This window comes from Mustelus asterias, chromosome 3 (assembly GCF_964213995.1).
Source record: "Mustelus asterias chromosome 3, sMusAst1.hap1.1, whole genome shotgun sequence".
NCBI classification, from domain to species: domain Eukaryota; kingdom Metazoa; phylum Chordata; class Chondrichthyes; order Carcharhiniformes; family Triakidae; genus Mustelus; species Mustelus asterias.
Window position 1 is genome coordinate 139,389,775 of NC_135803.1, and position 23,282 is coordinate 139,413,056.

The 23,282-nt window shown below is 43.7% G+C and overlaps 1 non-coding gene across 1 annotated transcript; it reads right to left on the minus strand.

The window, feature by feature from the left end:
* Positions 1–5,607: 5,607 nt before the first annotated feature.
* Positions 5,608–5,714, minus strand: LOC144491962 (U6 spliceosomal RNA). Its single transcript, XR_013497531.1, has one exon. It is a non-coding gene; the product is annotated as a U6 spliceosomal RNA (small nuclear RNA).
* Between the last annotated feature and the right edge of the window lie 17,568 nt (positions 5,715–23,282).

Genomic DNA, 23,282 nt, shown 5'->3' on the forward strand with positions numbered 1-23,282 from the left:
TGACTAGGTTAGGATTGTTTTTGCTGGAGTTCAGGCGAAAGAGGGGTAATTGCATGGAGACTTATAAAATTCTAACCGGACTAGACAGAGTAGATGCAGGGAGGATGTTCCCGACGGTGGGGGAGTCCAGAACCAAGGGTCACAGTCCGAGGATTCGGGGTAGACCATTTAGGACGGAGATGAGGAGACATTTCTTCACCCAAAGAGTAGTGAGCCTGTGGAATTCATTATCACAGGAAGTAATTGATGCCAAAACATTGAATGTATTCAAGAGGTGGCTGGATATAGCACTTGGGGTGAATGGGATCAAAGGTTATGGAGTGAAAGCAGGATTAGGCTATTGAGTTGGACGATCAGCCATGATCGTGATGAATGGTGGTGCAGGCTCGAAGGGCCGAATGGCCTTCTGCTGCTTCTATCTTCTATGTTTCTATGTTTCTAAAAGTAGGCTAAATAATTTATAGGAATGTAGGAATCAGCACGTTTTACTCCCTGTCATACAACTTTATATTTATACCTTATTATTAGTGACCCCTTAATTATCTATTTCACTGACTTGTGAATCACAAAGATGCAATTTCTTTGTAACATGTGAACTACCCCAAAATAGATGATTTTTCCCTCCCTCTCTCAAGCCCAGTAAGTCCAGGTAACACCTGCTAAGATCTTGGGTGAAGCACTGGCTAATTGTTTCCCAAAATATACTCAGCAGGAAAATAGGAATTCCAAATTCATATAGAAACTGGACAGGCGTTTAAGCCTGAATTTTCACCAAGGTGGGATGACTTGGGAGTCATTTAAAAATTGCAGGCAGGCACCCCGTTCTGGGATTGACGGCTCCATTCCTGGGATGCCTGATTTTCGGTAGTGCCTTTGAAGGATACAGGGATTGGCTGGGCTGCAGTGATAGACAGGTCCTACTCCTCCGCAATTTTCATAGAATTGGGCCAGGCTTAAAAAGGCATAGTTCACTTCACCTCAACAAGGGCAGAACATGGCATAGAGAATAGGACAGGCCGTAAGCGGTGGGTGGGAAGTATGAGGTGGCATAGATGGGGCATGGGGACTAGGTGGATGGTGAAAGAGTGTGAGGGATGGAGGGCCTTTGTGGTTTTTTTCCACTTGGACACAGGCCGGTGGGACTGAAGTAGGCTGTTTAAAATTGCCCGGCCCACACCCAACAGTTCCTGTGGCTGCCTCTGCACTTCTTCCTGGGTGGGCTTGCCCGACTCTAGCCTGCCACCAAATTGAAGACTCTGGCTATTATGTAGATCATTATAACTGGAATGAAAGCAAAATACTCTGGATGCAGGAAATCTGATGGAAGGCCATTGACCTGGAAACATTGACTATTTCTCTCTAAATAAACAGTCTATCAAAATAACTCGCACAGAAATGAGCAGAAAATTGTCTTCTTATTGGAATCAAGGAAGGTCAATGATGTAACGTTGCTCTTTGTAATATAAAGATTCTCCATGCTCAAACCTTTAAACCTCCCATATGGGGGACATGGAATTTTTCACCCAAAGGTAGGGGAATCTAAAACTAGAGGGCATAGGTTTAAGGTGAGAAGGGAGAGATACAAAAGGGTCCAGAGGGGCATTTTTTCACTCAGAGGGTGGTGAGTGTCTGGAACGAGCTGCCAGAGGTAGTAGTAGAGGCAGGTACAATTTTGTCTTTTAAAAAGCGTTCAGACAGTTACATGGGTAAGATAGGTCTAGAGGGTTATGGCCAAATGCGGACAATTGGAACTAGCTCAGTGATTTTAAAAGGGGCATCATGCACAAGTTGGGCCAAAGGGCCTGTTTCCACGCTATAAAACTCTATGACTCTATTATTCTATGATTCTAGGGAAGTGATGAACACAATAGCTGGGATTCTTCCGGTCCACTGCACTGCTCGAGACATCAGCGGAAGGCATTTCGCGAGGTTTAGTGTAATCAGCTCCACACCGGAAATCGGAGCTGATTATCAGATGGAAATGTCATTGAATTGATATTTCCATAGGATTGGCGGGCCTGGGACGGTATTCCCCCGGCCCGCTAGCGTCTCCCTACCCACCGGTGGTGGTTCCCACCAGCGGGGTTCACAACTGCTCCCCCCTAATGGGAAACAGGAGTCCTCACCCTGCTGGTGGGGACAGAGGCCATTGAGATCCTCACAGGAAGTTAGGGGTAAGGTGGGAGTGCCCCTTGGGCAGTGCCAGCCTGGCAGCGCTAGCCTCTCCCCCCACCCCCTGCCAGAGTGGTTCACTCCAGCGGGGTTTAGAGTAGCTCCTCACTAACGGGGAACTAGTGGCCCAACCCTGCTGGAGTGAAGGGAGGCAATCAGACCCAGAGGGTCAGACGGCGGGGTGATGCCCCTTGGGCATTGGCACCCTGGCAGTGCCAGGGGGCACTTTGGCACAGCCCATAAGGCATGGGGCAGTGCTAAGGGGGTGGAGCCTATGGAGGTGGGGCCTAGAGGTAGAGCCTGATGGAGGGCGGCCTTGGGGTGATCTGTGGTGGTAGGGGGTCCCACTGCCTCTTTGCTTAGGGTTCGGTGGGGATATGAGGGAGGACAGTGATCAGGGCGAGTTGGGGGTTGGGGGGTGTCGGCACTGCCAGGTGGGGTTGGGACTGCAGGAGGGTAGCTGCCAGGGTGGGAAATCGATGGGGGGGCTGGGGATTGGGGTGGGCCATGAGGGGGAGTTCGGGGCTGGCCTGGAAGTGGACGGGGGGGGCAGCAATTGAGCCATGGGGGGCAGAGGGCCGGCGATGCGGGGGTCGCAGGCCTGGCCAGCGAGTAAGCTGGCCAGAAATCGGAACACTGTCAGTGCGGGATCACTGCGCATGCGCCAATCTCGGCACTAACAGATCAGCGCGTGCGCAGTGGCCCCGCTCAGCACGCTGATTTCAGCCTCTCCAGCAGGGATAGGCCCCACCCCCTAGTTTTTAATGATATTCATGCTGGTAGCCTCTGCAGTGCACAGAGTGTGGGAGATTCTTCTCCGAACTTCCACTGAAAAAACCAGTGTGAATTACTCCAGTTTTCATGTAAATTCAACACTTGGAATTTGTTTGGGAGAATTACGGCCAGGATAGTGAAAAACTCCCATTTGTAAATCCCCTTCAAAGCTTTTAATTCTCAAGTGCTTAATCTCTCATTGAAGCAAACAAACCTCTATTCAATAGCCAAGTAAAAGAATGTGAAATCTTTAACAGCCGCTTTAAACTATAAATCAAACTGTGAACTCAGAACCCAGCCCCCACACTGTTGAGATAACTGTAGATTTTGAAGCTTAGCCAAGCATTCTTCTTCATCATCATCACCACTATCATCACCACCACGCCCTCTTGGATAAGGTCAACAAAAATCTCTATTGGAACTGCACAAACAGATGGTATCTTCTCTAACCTACACCAGATAGCCTGTCAATCAAAGCAATCTAATTGATTTTTTTAGCTCTCACTGAAGCTTAAGCTTGTCTTTTTTTCCAAGTTTAAAGAGCAGGGGGTTTAAACAAAACTTCAGATGATGGCACTTAACTAGGTCTTATCCACCCTTCAAGAGCGCTTATGCCTTATCCATCACTTTCCATCTCCAACACTGCAGGTTAAGGCGCTTGCGTTGACCTATATGTTTGAGCTCAGTACTAAAGTCAAATGACCACACTGGGTTTGGGTTTCCCTCCTGTGTGGATCATGCCCCCTGCCCCTTCACCCTGCCTGCAAAACCTGAATCTGACAGAAATGGGTGTGGGATTTCCGCATCCTTCACATCATTTTTAAATTTGCAGAGGCTTCCCAAATCTGCAATGATCTGGCCCTTTGCATCCCAGAGTGATAGGAGAGCTCCTCAGAGGCAGGTTATTGTTGGATTTTTTTCCCCCTATTTGTTCATTGGATGTGGGCATCACTAGCAAGGCCAGGATTAAAACTGCCAATAGAATCACAGATAGTAACAGTACACCTTTCCTTTTAAACAGATATGGGAAATAACATGGTGGCACAGTGGTTAGCACTGCTACCTCAAGTGCTAAAGACCCAGATTCGATCCCCAGCTTGGGTCACTGTCTGTGCGGAGTCTGCACGCTCTCTCTGTGTCTGTATGGGTTTTCTCTGGGTGCTCCGGTTTCCTCCCACACTCTGAAAGAGGTGTTGGTTAGGTGCATTGGCCATGCTAAATTCTCCCCCAGTGTATCCGAACAGGCGCCGGAGTGCGGCGACTAGGGGATTTTCACAGTCACTTCACTGCAGTGTTAATGTAAGCCTACTTGTGACATTAATAAATAAACTTTAAATAACTAGGAAATTATGACATGACTTTAGCTGGATGCTAGAAAGCAATTAGAATTTCCTGTAAAACAGGCTACTGGCAGACAACAAAGAAAATGATTTACTTAAACCCCTACATGAATTCCCAGCTCAATCTTCCAACAGACTAGGGCAAACATATTTGATTATATTTACTAACACGGGGAAAGCTGCTTCCATTATCTTAATCCCATATTGAAGGTCATGAACTTAAAGAGGATTGATTGATCAACAGACTGAGAAGATGCCAGGAGACATTTCTGAGTCAGTCTTCGATGCTTGCATGTTCCCTGTGGTCGTAGTCTCAAAGACATCTGAGGAGTCTCTTTTACAGGCACATTTTCAGGATAGCATTGCCGGTAAGGCTGGTATTTATTTCCGATCACTAATTGCCCACTTTAGTCAGCAGGTAAGAGTTAACATGTAGGCAATGTTAATATGTAGGCCAGCTGAATAAGAATAGCAGGTTTCATTCCCAAAAGGTATGAGTAAACCAATTGAGTTCGAAAAGACAATTTCAAGAGGTGAGGCAAGAGTGACTGTCCTTGACTTCAAGGCCGTATTTGACTGAGTGCGACATGAAGGAGCCCTCGTAAAATTGGCGTCAATGCGAAATGGGGGAAAGACTCTCCACTTGCTGGAGTCATAACTAAGCACAAAAAAGATGGGTGTGGCTGTTGGAGATCAACCATCTCAGTCCCAGAACATCGCTGCAGAAGTTCTTCAGCATACTGTCCTAGGCCCAACCATCTTCAGCTGCTTCATCAATGACCTTCCTCCCATTTTAAGGTCAGAAGTGGGGATGTTTGCTGATGATTGCCCAATGTTCAGCACCATTTGCGACTCCTCAGATACTGAAGCACTCCATGTCAAGTCATGTTGTCCACCAAGACCTGGGCAACATTGGGCGGATAAGTGGCAAGTAACATTTTCACCACACAAGTGCCAAGCAATGACCATCTTCAACAAGAGAGAAGCTAACCATCTCCCTTCATAGAATCATAGAATTCTACAGTACAGAAGGTGGCCATTTGGCCCATCAGGTCTGCACTGACAACAATCCCAGCCAGGCCTTATCCCCATACATTTACCCTTGCTAATTCTCTTGACACTAAGGGGCAATTTAGCATGGCCAATCCACCAAACCTGCACATCTTTGGACTGTGGGAGGGAACCAGAGCACCCAGAGGAAACCCACAGAGGGAGAACATGCAAACTCCACACAGACAGTGACCCAGGCCGGGAATTGAACCCGAGCCCCTGCGTCTGTGAGGCAGAAATGCTAACCACTGAGCCACCGTGCCGCCCCAAAAAAAAAATGGAATGCTTCACGAATTTGTGTGTCATCTTTATGCAGGGGCCATGCTAATCTTCTCTGTATCATTCCAATTTTAGTATATGTGCTGCCAAAACAAGCACAGCATTCAATAGATTTACCATCGCTGAATCTGGCCTTATCAATATCCTGGAGAGGTTATCATTGACCAGAAACTGAAGTGGACTAGCCATATAAATACTATGGCTACAAGAGCAGCTCAGAGGCTAGGAATCCTGTGGCAAATAACAGACTCCTCAAAGTCTGTCCACCATCTACAAGGCACGAATCAGAAGTATAATGGAATATTCTTCAGTTGCCTGGATGAGCGCAGCTCAAACGACACTCAAGAAGCAGCCTGGTGGCTGGCACCACATCCACCTCCTGCAACTTTCACTCCCTCCACCACCAACACACAATGGCAACAATGTGTGCCATCGACAAATACACCATCAACGCACCAAGCCTCCTTTCACATTGCCTTCCAACTTCTAACACCTAGAAGGACAAGAGCAGCAGGTGCACGGGAATGCCACCACTGCAGATTGCCCTTCAAGCCACACACCATCCTTACTTGGAACTAGATCACCGTTCCTTCACTGTCGCTAGGTCAGCATTTTGGAACTCCCTTCCTAATAGCACTGCCGGTGTACGTGCACCACATGAATTGCAACAGTTCAAGAAAGCCGCTACCCACCACCTTCTCAGGGGCAATTAGGGATGGGCAATAAATGCTGGCATAGCCAGCAATGCATTCCGTGAAAGAATAAAAAAAACAGCTTTCGTGCAAAAGAAATGTAATGCAGATGCTGGAAATCTGAAATAAAAACAGTAAGTACTGGAAATACTGACATTTTGTCAAACATGGGGAATCACTCTTTACAGAGCTGAAACGTTGCTTCTGTTTGTCTCCCCGCAGATGCTGCCTGACCAACAGCTTTCACGGCTGCAGCATTTTCAAAAGAAACCTCAATCCAAACTCTCAAATTGTCATGGTGAGGTTTGAACTCTCATTCTCTAGGTTATTAGTGCAGATCTTTGGGATATTCATCTAATTATACAGCGACTCCACTATTGTATCTCATCTGCATGTTTAGCATCAGTTCAGGAAGCTAAGTGAGAAGAATGTTAATGGCACTGTTATTGCATTTGGGTTCGGGGGTTTCCTAGTTGTTCTGGGTGGCACGGTGGCATAGAGGTTAGCGCTGCTGCCTCACAGCACCAGTAAGAAGTCTCACAACACCAGGTTAAAGTCCAACAGGTTTAGTTGGTAGCACGAGCTTTCGGAGTGCTGCTCCTTCATCAGGTGAGTGAGGCACTCACCTGAGGAAGGAGCAACGCTCTTAAAGCTCGTGCTACCAAATAAACCTGTTGGACTTTAACCTGGTGTTGTGAGACTTCTTACTGTGCTTACCCCAGTCCAACGCCGGCATCTCCACATCATCACAGCACCAGGGATCCGGGTTCAAATCAAGCCTCCGGTCCCCATCTGCGTGGAGTTTGCACATTCTCCTCATGTCTGTGTGGGTTTCCTCCATGTGCTCCGGTTTCTTCCCACGTTCCAAAGATGTGCAGGTTAGGTGGATTGGCCATGGTAAATTGTCCTTTAATGTCGGGGGGCTAGCAGGGTAAATAAGTGGGGTTACGGGGATAGGGCCTGGGTGGCATTGTGATTGGTGCAGACTCGATGGGCCAAATGGCCTCCTTCTGTACTGTAGCGATCTGGAAAATGCCCCTGGAAAGTCAATCCAAGAGTCAATGTCTGCTTAGACTTTGGATCAGATTGTCCTCTTCTAAGCTTAGGATCCAGCAGGTTTCCATACATTTAAATTAAATTCAGTTTATTTAAATAATCACCCAGGGAGAGGATGTCAAGGAAAACTGAGCAACACGTCACAAAACCATAACAGCACTTAGAATCATAGAGGTTTACAGCATGGAAACAGGCCCTTCGGCCCAACTTGTCCATGCCGCCCTTTTTTTTTAATCCCTAAGCTAAACCACCAAGCTAGTCCCAATTGCCTGCATATGTCCCATATCCCTCTATACCCATCTTACCCATATAACTGTCTAAATGCTTTTTAAAAGACAAAATTGTACCCGCCTCTACCACTACCTCTGGCAGCTTGTTCCAGACATTCACCACCCTCTGTGTGAAAAAACTGCCCCTCTGGACACTGTTGTATCTCTCCCCTCTCACCTTAAACCTATGCCCTCTAGTTTTAGACATAGAATCATAGAGGTTTACTTGAATCATTACTGCTTGGTTTGTGGCACCAGAGTTTCCTTTCTGCCATTGTTTCAGCAAGTATTTACACACGACTGCAACTGAAAACTATCTGCACTATTCTAATAAAAGTTACACGAGTGCCTTAGAGGTCTAGTTGAAAGCAAATCCAAACAATGTTACTTCAGTCAAAGGTTGTTCCAGTGAAAGCCAACACTGCTTGATCTCTGCATTATCACATTACAGCTCAGTGCTTTATGAATGATGTGCTGGAATATCTGTGTCATAACTGTTGTATAACATACCTGAGATTTTAGTGGCATCTCCCAGGATATGGACCATCTGAAGTACCTGCAGTAACACTTCTCTTCTCTGCAGAAAGCAGGAGCGCCTGCAGACTTAAAGGAGATGCTCACTATGTTGCTGGTACTCTCGCCTTCAATGGGGTTTGAATAGTGGCGATATCAGGCTGTCTACCAGTTCTACATCCTGCCCAATTTTCCTTCATATTGATGGTGTGGCTTGGCCAAGATCCTGGAGTTGATGATGTTCCCAAACGCTTTTGGCCCTCTTCATAGTATAGAGAGCATTCTTTCTGGTTGTATCACAGCTTGGTATGGCTCCATCCAAAACCACAACTACAAATGGTTGTGAACGAAACCCAGTCCATCACACAAACCAGCCTCCCATTCATTGACTCTGATAACACTTCCCGCTGCCTCAGCAAAGCAGCCAGCATAATTAAGCATCCCAGACGTACTCTCTTCCACCTTCTTCCGTCAGGCAAAAGATACAAAAGTCTGAGATCATGTACCAACCGACTCAAGAACAGCTTCTTCCCTGCTGCCATCAGACTTTTGAATGGACCATATTAAGCTGATCTTTCTCTACACCCTAGCTATGATGTAACATTACATTATGTACACTCTCCTTTCCTTCTCAATGAACGGTATGCTTTGTCTGTATGGTGCGCAAGAAACAATACTTTTCACTGTAGACAGATACATGTGACAATGATAAACCAAATCAAATCAAATCAAATGGAAGAGGTCAAGAGGCTGGTGGTCATTGCAAGTTTGGTAATTTTCCACAATGCATCCTATGGACAGCGCATACTACAGGATCAGTACACCAGTGACGGGAGTCCAGCTATGCCATTCAGCCAAATTTGTCCTGGATGACTTTGTTGTGTTTAGGCAGTGTGCCCTCAGGTGAGTGGCGAACAATATATCACACCCTTCACTCAAAGTTGGTTAATAATGGAGAGGCTTTGTTGAAGTCGCTATGTGAACCGCTCATCAGAGTGCCCAGCTTCCACACTGCTCTTGTAACCATGCTGATGGTATAGTAGTTCCATATTAGGCCTTTTGAATTACACACTACAGTTTAAAGTAGGCTCTGATGTTTCAGATTTCAGTCTAAGAGCAACTCTGGTTAAACAAAAACACATGGATAAGGACACATGCTGGCTTTTTAAATCAATACACTGACAAAATGGAGTGCAAATATTCTGGAACTCAATAAAGTTGCCTGTTCATTTCTTGAATGGAGGAAGATGTTGGACCCTATCTTAATCAAACCCATAATTTGCACTGGCTCCTCAACCAGGCACATCCATCTGATCAACCTGAGACTTTGGCATCAGTATCTCCTTGGGTGTCACAGTGGCAAAAGCACTGCTGCTTCACAATGCTAGGGACCTGGGTTCGATTCCCAGCTTGGGTCACTGTCTGTGCAGAATTTGCATATTCTTCCCGTGTCTGCGTGGGTTTCCTCCGGGTGCTCCAGTTTCCTCCCACAACCCGAAAGACGTGCTGGTTAGGTGCATTGGCCATGCTGAATTCTCCCTCAGTGTACCCGAACAGGCGGTGGAGAGGGTGATGAAGGGATTTTCACAGTAACTTCATTGCGGTGTTAATGCAAGCCTACTTGTGACATTCATAAATAAACGTTACGTTAAGCTGTTTTTGTACTTGATTATAGATGGTGAGGATAATATGATGCAAGGCGCATTATGCAAAATTCTCCCTCCTCAGATGTTGTCAGACCTGCTGAGATTTTCCAGCATTTTCTGTTTTTATTTCAGATTGAAGCATCCGCAGTATTTTGCTTTTATCTGATGCAATTATGTTGCGAGAAGAAAAGAAGGAAGTATAACTTCTGTCTGAAAGGCAATGCTGGCAACAATTCATCTTAGAGAATGCCAAATAATTCCAATCTAGATTAAGAAGCTGCTGGACAAATTACTCGAGAAGGGTTGAAAGCACTTTGAGCAGGTTGGCTGATGAAAAGGGATGGACTGCTCTGCAGCTTGTGGCGGACATTCTGTACTGCAACACTGAGCAGAATAGATCAAGTTAAAGCTGAAACTAGACCTCAGGCCACGTGGTATAAATCTGCCAACAAACTCACTGGCTTGTGTGTAGGGCAATGTATTAACCATTAAAATCTTGTCATATGCATCGACTGAAAGCTTACCACCATTCACATCAGTGGGATTTTCCCATCCCGCCCCAGTGAACGGAGGTTTGGCTGGCCACCAAATTCTCCGACCTCGCTGCAGCAGGAGCGTAGCAGGTAAGATCACAACCTTCATGTCTCAAAACTGAAGTAACTTCCGACTGGCTGATGTCCAATAAAACCCGCAGCTGCTTTGCACGTTTTCCTTTGTCAAAAAGGGTCATTGTTATACATTATACATGGACATTCACTATCAAATAGGTAGAAATATTCCTACTTGCAGTATAACAGCTTTGGTAGTGGAAAAGTGTTGGCACCAGAAACTTGGTTTTTGATAGGGCACAACTTTTACAAGTGTAGTGTTTAAAGAGATAACAGACTCACCAGGAATTAGACAACTGTAAAGATGTACTTTCACAGACTTCATTAATGAACACAATAAAGGCTTAATAAGAAACCCTACATGTCTCTTGCCTAAGAGGACTCCTCCTTCTGGGGTGATCCCGAATCTGATTCCCAATTGGTCACCCAGGACAGGTGGCACTTACTCTGCTGTGTTGCCCTTTAAGGGACAATCACCACATCCCTCCCCCTTTAACTTCTTTATACAATCTTCAGTGACTAATTTAGTCAGTCCTAAATTCTAACTAAATATTATATATATGTATTGGACAATTATAAATTGAGTCTGTTTCTTGTAAAGCAGCATTATTCTGTAGTCTGAGATGTTTCCACAGGATCAACATTAATAGGAGTCACAATAACGGGTACCTCTTCTGGCATAAATAGTTCATTACTACTTGCTTCTATAGAGACATCAGTTATGTCCATAAAAGGTACTTCAGTACTTATGGGTTCAAAAACATTTATTGATGGCAATACTGACTGCTATAGTGTCTCTTTACTCCTCAAATGGTCCACATAGAACATAGAACATTACAGCGCAGTACAGGCCCTTCGGCCCTCGATGTTGTGCCGACCAGTGAAACCCATCTCACGCCCCTCTAATCTACACTATTCCAATATCATCCATATGTTTATCCAATAACCACTTGAATGCTCTTAATGTTGACGAGTCCACTACTGCTGCAGGCAGGGCATTCCATGCCCTTACTACTCTCTGAGTAAAGAACCTACCTCTAACATCTGTTTACGAACAGTCCGTCCCTCCATGTCCACTTGGGACGACAGGAGTCCAGTATTAGAGACAATAATTCCAAGATCTAACTTGATCCATTACCAAAGTTTCATATTATGACACTATGTCATATTATGTAATTAATATGGGTTTTTATTGTTGCAGTAGTGATGGCTCATTGTTGAGATCACGAGGCTGTGTTTAAACATAAACACATTTGTTGGCAGGCTTTAACTATGTATAGTTCCAATTATGGTCTTGCATGGAACTATTCCATGCAGACTTGTTGCTAATTGAATTCTGTCCTGGACTGTTCTCTGGTCATGTGACCACAGACATCACTGTGGGCAGTGCCACTCTCCAGTCTCATGCTCACCACCTTACATTATAATGCATGCAGACACTTATCATCACAATACAACAAAGTCTTATGTCTTGAAAGTTTTCTTTCACAATCTTGGTCTGTCTTGTGTGAAGGAATGGCCATGATACTCTGTTTCTGGTAGTTTGGTCATGTAATAGAATTTCTTCTCTTTCCAACATTTCAATTCAGCATATTTTCATCGACCATTTTATCATATTGATTCTTTTTCCATTCACATGACCATTTCAGCATTTCAGCAATCTTGTTCTGGCATGTATTCTCAGTTTCTTTCTCTGTCAGAATTCATTATTCTGCTGTCAATTTCAATGTTTTTACCTCTTCAGTTAATTTCTCATTGCCAAGCTTCTCTTCTTCAAGCTCTTATTCTCCCAACTCAATTCTTCGTTGGACTTGTTCTTGTTTTCTAGTTGCTTTTTCATGAAGTTCGGCTTATTCTCCATTGTCTCATTAATTTCTCCTTCTTAACTTCATTTTATAATTTTTCTTTGGCAACTTCTTTATTCTCCAAGTTTGCTGACAGTCATTTCATCTTGTTTTAACGTCTCTCTGAAGCTTTAATTCCTTTTGCTGATTTCTCTTTATGTTCAATAGTTCCTAGTTTCTTCTGAAGTCTTTAATTTCTGTATTCCTTCTGAGGGAGATCCATCATGTTCTTACTGAACATACACACTTCACAAATGGAACTTTCATCTCCACTAGTCTTAACTTCAGCCAAACCTTTTTGGTCTCACTGTAGGTCAGGCCTGTCTCTGACAAGGTGTTGACTTGTTTCCATTCTGCAATTCTCTCGTTGCCCTCTTTGTGGGGTCATTCATTGCTCCCTTTGTGAGGTCTTTTGTTGTTCCTCTTCTGGGGTCTTCAGTTGCTCTCCTTCTGGGGTCTTTCTTTGCCCTTCTTCTGGGATCGTTCATTGCCCTCTTTCTGGGCTTTGTTGCCTCTTTGAGGTCTTCGTGTTGCCTCTTCAGAGGTCTTCTGTTGTCTCTTCCTTGAGGACTTCATATACTTTAAGACTGTATAGCATTCCTTTTCCCCACACAGGCTATAGTTGCTTGTATACAGTTGGCTTCCTTTTGTAGATGTATTTTACAATAAATGTATCAATGCAGGTACAGAGTGTTACAAGTTGTTTCTTTTTTTTTGGTTACTCTTAATGCTGCAGCACTGTTTTCTAGTGCCTGCCATTTTTTAAGCTTTTGAACATTTTTAACTGTAGCAATTCTTTGCCTTTTCTCCAAATTCCTGCTTTCTAAAATTTGAAGCCATGTCTTTTCTAGCTGCCAGTTCTGCTTGGCCATCTTCTGTTTATTTTTTAAACTTTGACTCTGCCGGCCAATTTTACAGGTTTGTCTTTCTCCGTCTGTCTTTCAGTTTCTTTAATGCACTGAGCCTCCCGGACCACACTGAGCCTAAAATGTAAGTGGAGGTATGTTTCTGTATTTTGCTCAGTCTTCTTGTAGATTCTGACCTAGGGACTTGCCGTGTTCTCTCTGTTGCTCACCCATCTTAGAACAGTCCATCTTTTATCATTCTACATTACTCAGAATCAGACAATATCTCAAATGGGTCTATTCACCCGAAGAGAGGCATTGTGGTGAGTACTTTTTTTAAGACTCCCATTGAAACAAAATACTCACAGGTGTCGGGCCAAAGGCAGTGTCATGATAATTTATCCTTGTCACCAGATGTTCTAGGGGATTTTCACAGTAACTCCATTGCAGCGTTAATGTAAGCCTACTCGTGACACTATAAATAAACTAACCTAACCAGATGTAAACATGCAATTTCACAGATTTCATTAATGAACACGAAAGAGATTTATTAATAAGAATTGTTCAGCAGCAGCATGGCTGGAGCTAGCTCCCTGTATGTCTCACACCTGAGAGGACTCCACCCCCTGGGGTGATTCCCACTCTGAGTCCCAAATGCTCACGCAAGCCAAGTGTCCCTTACTCTGCTGTGTTGCCCTAAAAGGACAATCATCACAACACCATAAATTCAAACAGGTCTCAACAAGCAACTATTCAAGAGATACCAAGCAATCTTGAAGTGAATCAGGGAGGACAACAGCTGTCATCATCATTCTAGTCAATATCATTATCACCCTCCATATGTGCCCATGTAATTGTTTATTAGTGAGTCAGTGTGATTATGGGTTGGATTTTGGCCCCCACCAGGGCTGGGATTGGAGGCAGGTGGAAGTTACTAGTCCCTCTCCAGGCCATTTTTGCATAGGTTGGATCGGGGGAACAGCGGGGCTATCAGGCAACATGTAGCGGGTAGCTGATCAGTTCATTAACAATGCCTTCAAGCCAATCCAGAGAGGCTGCCTTAGATTTTCCAGTTCAACTCTAGGTTCTCACAGGTAGTCACGGCAACTGGAGGTGGCCTCACCTCGGCAGGGCAGGGAGGCAATGTTCCAGGCAGACATAAATGCTCTCTATGCCTGTGTGGTGCAGGAGCAGACAGAGGTTGCCCAGTGGAAGGGCTCCTTCCCTTTCCCCACAGTCAGTGATCTGGCTGCAAAAGGCATTTCGATTTGAAAAACTGGGTTCCTCCATCTTCAAGTATCCACTCTCTTTCTTACCATCGCAGCCTGCTAGGAACATAGGAACATCAGAATTAGGAGCAGGAGTAGGCAATTCAGCCCTTCAAGCCTGCTCCGCCATTTAACCTGATCATGGCTGATCTTATCTTGGTGTCAGCTCCACTTTCCTGCCTGCTCCCCATCGCCCTTTATCCCGCTTTTCTTCAGAAACATATCTGTCTCTTTCTTGAATCTGTTGGTTGATTCTGCCCCCACCGCACTCTGGGCCAGAGGGTTCCACAGATTCACAACCCTCTGAGAGAAGTAGTTTCTCCTCATCTCAATTTTGAACCTCTCACTCTACATATATGACCTCCTGTTCTAGACTGTCCCACAAGGGGGAACATCTGTTCAATGTCTGTCCACCTTATCAACCCCCTTTAGCATTTTATATATCTCACTCAGACCCCCCCTCATTCTTCTGAACTCCAGTGAGTACAAGCCCAAGCTATCCAACTGCTCGCCGTACAACAGCACTTTTATCCCTGGAATCAATGTGAATCAATCCTCCCTTGAACTACCTCCAGTGCCACCATATCCTTCCTCAAGTAAGAAGACCAAAACGGTTCACAATACTCCAAGTGTGGTCTCACCAATGCCTTATACAATTGTAACAACACTTCTTTACTTCTAAAATCCAATCCTTTTACAATAAATGCCAAGGTTCCATTTGCCTTTCTGATTATATACTGCACCTGCTGCCTCTTTCTAACTGGAAAGCCACTGATTGATCCTCCAGCTCAGACAGTCCACTTCCCACAACCTGGACAACTAACCTCTCTTCAGGTTGAAGGACTGTTTCCCCTTTGGGTTCAAGATCTAGAGATACACCCAACCTTTGTAAGTTGGTTAAGTATATATTCACTGGAATTTAGAAGAGTGAGAGGCCATCTCATAGAAACTGAGAAAATTCGAACAAGATTAGACAGAGTAGATTCAGAAAGAATGTTCCTGATAGTGGGGGTGTCCAGAACTAAGGGTCATAGAGGAAAAGGGGTAAACAAAAAAGGCTTGTTGGGCCAAATGGCCTCCTTCTGCATTGTATGATTTTATGATTCTAACTGAGGTGTGGAGAAATTTCTTCACCCAGGGGGTGGTGGATGTGTGGAATTCACTGCCACAGAATGTAGTTGAGGCCAAAACATTGTCTGATTTCAAGAAGAAATTAGGTCTAGCTCCACAGGCTGAAGGGATCAAGGGATATGAGGGGAACGGGGGGAATCAGGATATTGAATTCGATGATCAAAGTGAATGGCGGAGCAGACTCGAAGGGTTGAATGGCCTACTCCTGCTTCTAGTTTCTATGTTGCTACGTTTCTTTCCCCACGCCATCGCATGCTCGCTCCTCCTTCCCACCATCCCCCGCCCCCCCCCAAGAGAAAATCCAGCCCTCCATATTTGGTGCTTGAATCTGAAAAAAACAGAATAAGACAAAGGGAGCCCATAGTACATTTCTGGATAGCCTTCAGTGTGACTCAGAGTGAAACGCTAATATGTGAAGAATATATTTCATTTATAATAGTTGGGGGCCCCAGGATATTTGCCAAGTAATTATGAAAGAATTAGTTGTAATTGTAATCCTTTAAGCAATAATGATCCTGCAATGTTTTGCTATAAACATGTTCATTTATTTGAGAGGATCGCAATGAGCATCTGATTTGATATGGCCTGACATCAAAAAACTGAGGATCTCGACTGTGAGAAGGTGGAATTGCGGCTTCTCTCGAAAAGGGGGAAGGGATATTTGTGGTATGCATGGGAAGACTGAAAAGGTTTTGTGTGAAGAGCAAAAACAGAGATGAAAGTATTGCAGTAGTTGGTGATTTAAATCATTGTTACCAGTTATTACGAAATACAGTCGGCTCTATATACATAACCATATATGGAATTTTGTTCGGAAGACAGTTAGCCGCTGCTTAGGCAGCTCTTCACCAAGGCTGACTGTACTTTTACAACATCAACATTCAGCAGAATATTTTAATGTGGATATGGGCTGAAAGAGTGTCAAGGTTTTGGTCAAAAACAAATACAATCACATTTTAGAAACAGTTTGAGGTTAAGTGATTGTCGAAGAAATCGTCATTCTTATTTGATGCGCCGGGCTTGAGTAGTGAGACTAACAGAGCTAATCAGTGATATTTTATTCAGTGTAAAGTATTAATTGGCATAGTTTGACATGACAAGATGGAATCGTTTGAATGCATGTCTGCTGTATATTTCTACCACAGCACCGAGTAGAGAACTGCCTCATGTGGTACATTAAGCTCGAGGTCATTCCCTCCACTGATAAGAGCACGATCACGGCTAAGGTTAATGAGCTTAGCTCATTTAAAAACATTGTCACCAGAGTCTGAGGTATAAAAGCCCACTCCAATATTAAACACAACCAAGATCAACAGTGCACCTCCAAGCCTGCACCGACCATGCTGCCCGACTGAACTAAAACCCCCTACCCTTCCAGGGACCAAACCCCTCTATTCCCATCCTATTCATGTATTTGTCAAGACGCCCCTTAAAACTCTCTGTCGTATCTGCTTCCACCACCTCCCCCGGCAGTGCGTTCCAGGCACCCACCACCCTCTCTACAAAAAACTTGCCTCGTACACCTCCTTTAAACCTTGCTCTTCGCACCTTAAACCTATGCCCCCTTGTAATTGACTCTTCCACCCTGGGAAGAAGCTTCTGACTATCCACTCTGTCCATGCCCCTCATAATCTTGTAGACTTCTATCAAGTCGCCCCTCAACCTCCATCGTTCCAGTGAGAACAAACCAAGTTTCTCCAACCTCTGCTCATAGCTGATGCTCTCCATACCCGGCAACATCCTGGTAAATCTGTGAACATTGAAGATATAATGAAACTATGTGAACAAATTCAGGAAGTTCTCCTACTGCGGTAGCTAACAGTCGCCATAGTCCCTGACAACCACAAGCTGCTCTCCCCCTCAAAGAGGGTGACTGAGGGTGATGTTAACCTGAGGGTCACCACACCTCAGCTGAGGGGCAAGGTTGAGAAGGCATATCTTCAGCCAATACGGGAATTGAATCTGCACTGTTGGTGTCGCTCTGCATCACCAACCAGCCATCCAGCCAACTGAGCTACCCTCTTTTGAAAGTTGTAAGAAATGTTATCTCCTGTTCGGTGGCATGCTGGCACAGTGGTTAGCACTACTGCCTCACAGCACCAAGGACGCAGGTTTGATTCTCGGTTTGGGTCATTGTCTGTACGGAGTTCTCCCAGCGTCTGCGTGGGTTTCCTCCGGGTGCTCCGGTTTCCTCCCACAGTCTGAAAGACGTGTTGGTTAGGTGGATTGGCCATGCTAAATTCTCCCTCAGTGTACCCAACCAGGCGCTGCAGTGTGGCGACTAGGGGATTTTCACAGTAACTTCATTGCAGTGTTAATGTAAACCTATTTGGAACACGAATAAATAAACCTTAAAAAAAAACTTTAAAACTATTCAGTTGCCCTTTTCAATTGTACAAAAACCTATTAAATTTCACTTGCTCACAACTTCCACTGTCTACAATACGCATGCTACCTGCAGATATCCAAATCCAGAACTGTGAATAATACTGTGAAAAGTGAGTGTGATTAGCACATCGCCATTCTGGCAGGATTTACACCATTTCCTATCCATTTGGAAATGATTTAGCAATGTACAAATGAAAACCAACTCAAATCCACCCAACAGCCAAATAAGAGATCTGAAGACAAATGCCAAGTGATACATAATCCTATTTGTACCTCTGATACTACCATAAACATAATTATGTTTTTCTTACAATAAAGTTCTGTACAAAGGCTGTTCTTTTGTTCGATATAAAATCATTTTATTGAAGAAACCAGAGAAGCGGCTTTGTTGAAACAGCATCAGAATAGCAGATGCTTAAGAAAACTCAAAATCAACTAAAGAAGTTCCTATACCCGCTACTCTCTGGAAATAGAAAGACTGCAGCATGCACCAAGCTGGAAGTCACTAGAACCAACTTAATGACAAAGAACAAAAGAAATGTTAAAAGCTAAATTTGGCGCACTTTATTAACTTTTTATAATTCTTTTTAAGAACGAGATTACATTTTAAAATCATAAATTCTCAAGAGAATAGACTGATAACAGATCCCCAGATAGCCAATTAAATTATGCCATGATAAATAAAAGCAAAACACTGCAGATGCTGGAAATCTGAAATAAAAACAGAAAATGCTGGAAAGACTCAGCAAGTCTGGCAGCGTCTGTGGAGACAGAAACAGAGTTAATGTTTTGTGTCCAGTATAACTCTGCTATTTCCTTATTTTCAGTGACAATATCCCCATTTCCTTTGAGAATAATAAGTCTCACAGCACCAGGTTAAAGTCCAGCAAGTTTATTTGGAATCACGAGCTTTCGGAGCGCTGCTCCTTCATCAGGTGAGTGGAACTGTAAACAACAAGGGCAAGAAATCCCATTCACCTGATGAAGGAGCAGTGCTCCAAAAGCTCGTGATTCCAAATAAGCCTGTTGGGCTTTAACCTGGTGTTGTGAGACTTCTTACTGTGCCCACCCTAGTCCAACACCAGCATCTCCACATCATGGCTTCCTTTGACAATAGTCAAGGAGCCCACATTGATTTGACCACCTTTTTGATGATTGTAAAAAACTGGTGTTGATTTTGATATCCCTTGCAATTTATTTTCCTGCTCTCTTTTCATACCTGTTCTCTATAACTTTCCAACGTGCCACAATCACAAAATTGTTAGAGTGCAGAAGAAGCTAATTTGGTCCATTGAGTTTGCACCAGCTCTCCAAATGAGCCTTTGGTGCCATTCTCCTGCTTTCTCCCCATAACCCTCACATTCTTCTTTTTCAGGCAACTGTCTAAATGCTTCAAATGTGCCATGTCTTGTTTTTTTAATATGCCATTTTCTTTCAGCTATCTTTGCTCTACCTCTTACAGGCCGTCCACGGCATTTTTGGCAAATAGGGGTCCTAATTGATTCTGAATCATATTAATTTCTTTTTTGAACACCATATGTGATAACAGAGGACTGTTGATGGTCATGTCATGAAACTGGATGCTACCGTACTCAGGACAAGAAATCTGGGGAAAAGCGATGCAATTTTACAAGTTGTTCACTGTACTTCAAATCTGATCTCTCTCTCTCACACACACACACACACAAAACCAGTAGCGAATTATTCACTCATTAAAAATGGATTAAACAATGTCATTACATCTTTCCATAAGGCAATGGAAACTGTTTACAGTGAACTCTGATTTAGTGACATTCTGTTTACAGTGAAAAATTCCAATGTCCCAAAGTCACTGTTTATATGAAACAATGCATTGTAATGAAGTGACTGCTTGTTCCTAATGCCAGTCTGAGTATTAGTTTCCCATTGTTTAGCCCACAATAGCTGCTAAGTACCTGAATGGTTCAGAGACATCAACACCTCCAACCACAAAGTGCCTAATCTCTGACGGTACTGCTAACATTGAATGCCTTTTGTTTAAGGGCTTTCATACAAGAGGGAACAGTACAACATCTCAGGATTGCGATCTGAGTAGAAAGCTTAAAATTGGAACAAAGGATGTTAAACCTTTTTAGCATTTGGGACACTGGAAAATATTTTTCAGTAAATCTCCAGAATGGAACAAGTTTGTTTCTTTAAATGGATTTAAACGTACAAGTGTCAACTGGTCATCACAGAATCACAAAAATGTTACATGCAGAAGGAGGTCCATCATGCCTGCACTGGTTCTACAGAAGCATTATGACTTAGTGCCATTCTCCTCCTTTTTCCCTGCACCCCTGCACATTATTTCTATTCAAATAATCATCTAATGCCCTCTTGAATGCCTCGATTGAACATGTCTCCACCGTACTTCCTGGCTGCGCACTCCAGACCCAAACAACTCGCCATGTGAAAAAGTTTCTTCTCACATCACATTTGCTCCTTTTGCATTAATATATATATCAGGAAATGCAAGGGTCCCAATACTGACCCCTGGGGAACTCTACTACAAACCTTCCTCCAGCCCAAAAAGTATCCATTGACATTTACTCTCTGATTCCAATTACTCGGCCAATTTTCGATTCATGTTATAGAGTCATAGAAGTTTACAGCATGGAAACAGAACCTTCGGCCCAACTTGTCCATGCCGCCCTATATTTCTTTTTAAACCCCTAAACGAATCCCAATTGCCCACATTTGGCCCATATCCCTCTATACCCATCGTACCCATGTAACTATCTAAATGCTTTTTAGAAGATAAAATTGTACCCGCTTCTACTACTACCTCTGGCAGCTTGTTCCAGACACTCACCACCCTCTGTGTGAAAACATTGCCCCTCTGGACACTTTTATATCTCTCCCCTCTCACCTTAAACCTATGCCCTCTAGTTTTAGACTCCCCTACCTTTGGGAAAAGATATTGACTATCTACCTTGTCTATGCCCCTCACTATTTTATAGACCTCTATAAGGTCACCCCTCAGCCTCCTACGCTGCAGAGAAAAAAGTCCCAGTCTATCCAGCCTCTCCTTATAACTCAAACCATCAAGTCCCGGTAGCATCCTAGTAAATCTTTTCTGCACTTTTTCCAGTTTAATAATATCTTTTCTATAATAGGGTGACCAGAATTGCACACAGTATTCCAAGTGTGGCCTTACCAATGTCTTGTACAACTTCAACAAGATGTCCCAACTCCTGTATTCAATGTTCTGACCAATGAAACCAAGCATGCCGAATGCCTTCTTCACCACTCTGTCCACCTGTGACTCCACTTTCAAGGAGCTATGAACCTGTACCCCTAGATCTCTTTGTTCTGTAATTCTCCCCAATGCCCTACCATTAACTGAGTAAGTCATGCCCTGGTTCAATCTACCAAAATGCATCACCTCGCATTTGTCTAAATTAAACTCCATCTGCCATTCGTCAGTCCACTGTTGCTACTGTCCCTTCTATTCCATGAGCGATAACTTCTCTCACAAGTCTTGTGTGGTAATGCCTTTTGAAAGTCCATATAAAACACATTAATGGTATTACCATCACTGATCCTTTCTGTTATCTCCTCAATAAACTCCAGCATGTTAGCTGGAAATCTGAAATAGAAACAGAAAGTACTGGAAAGACTAAATACAATTTCCCCTTTAGAAATTCATGCTTTCTCTTCCTAATCAACCCACATATTTCCATGTGACTACTAATTCTATGCTGGATAAGTGTTTCTAGAAGCTTCTCCACCACTGAAGTTAAAATGACTAGTCTGTAATTGCATATCCTTACAACTCTTTTTGAACAAGGGCACCTGTCGAGTCCAGGGCAGACTGGAAGATTATGGCCAGCAATTGCCATTCTCACTTCCTTCAATATCCTTGGATGTATTTCATCCAGTTCCTGTGCCATGGTTAACTTTAACATTCCATTTTCACTTCTGAGTCAAGAACATGTGGGTTCAAATCCGACCTTGGATTTCAACACACAATCTAGACTGACATTTCTGTGCAGTATTGCTAGGGGCCGAATGTTTTGGATAAAATATTAAACCAAATACCTACTGAAGGTATAAGAAAAGTGAGATAGTCTCCCCGTGTCCTAACCAACATTCCACCCTCAAATAAAGACACCAAAATAGATATATCTGCTCAGTCATTCATTTACTGTTGGTGACATCGTGCTATGTGCAACTTAATTAGTGTTTATGCCTGGATGATAAAAGCAACTGTACTTCCAAAAACAAAATTCCTGAGTTAAACACTTGTTTTGGTCATTTGTTTTACTATATAAATGCATCTGGTTATAAACGGGTACAATAAGTAAAGACTTGCTTACTATCAAAACAGGCACAAAACCCAAAAGAGTTTGATGGGAAAGAAATCCAATGTAATTGTTGGCAAACATTATTACTTGTTTGTCAAGATGTGAAGGAAATAGATCATCTCATGGTATTGATGGATGGGATGCGCAAACAATATTTTCTAAAAGATTGTTTTGAAAATTTTAAATCTATTTGAAAAATGAAAGGTAGAGATTTTGGGACAAAACTTTTAACAGCTTCAAAAGGGCAGCAAGGTGGCACAGCGGTTAGCACTGCTGCCTCACAGCATCAGGGACCCAGGTTCGATTCCCAGCTTGGCTCACTGTCTGTGTGGAGTTTGCACATTCTCCCAGTGTCTGTGTGGGTTTCCTCCGGTTGCTCCGGTTTCCTCCCACAGCCCACAGACTCACTGGTTAGGTGCATTGGCCATGCTAAATTCTCCCTCAGTGTACCTGAACAGGCGCCGGAGTGTGGCAACTAGGGGATTTTCACACTAACTTCATTGCAGTGTTAATGTAAGCCTACTTGTGACACTAATAAATAAATCCTAAAAATTCAAAAAAGCTCTGACGAAGGGTCATTCTGACTCAAAACATTGGCTCTATTCGCTCTCCACAGATGCTGTCAGACCTGCTGAGATTTTCCAGTATTTTCTGTTTTTGTTTCAGATTCCAGCATCCACAGTATTTTGCTTTTGTTCCGATGTGTCTTGTACTAGTCAGTATTGGCTTGCAAAGTTTAAAAATAACAAAAAGTTGCCTTAAAATAAACAGTAAATGCTGGAGGTACTCAGCAGAATCTGTGGAGAGAGAAACAGAGTTAAAGGGTAGAAGTTTTCATTATTTTGGGTGAGGAGAGAATCATGCCGGCAAATTGGGAAGCACTTTTAAGAACAAAATGTTCAAAAGGTTCATGCCACACCAGTGGTGAAATGGGTTTAACTCACCCGCCCAGGGATCAACTGAGTGGGGTGTCCACAATCGTGAGGTGCTTAAGGAGAGTTAGAGGTTCACTTAGCTGGATGCTAGTGGAAGGACCTCCGGAAATCTCATACCTTGGAGAATAGCGAAACTCCTAGGAC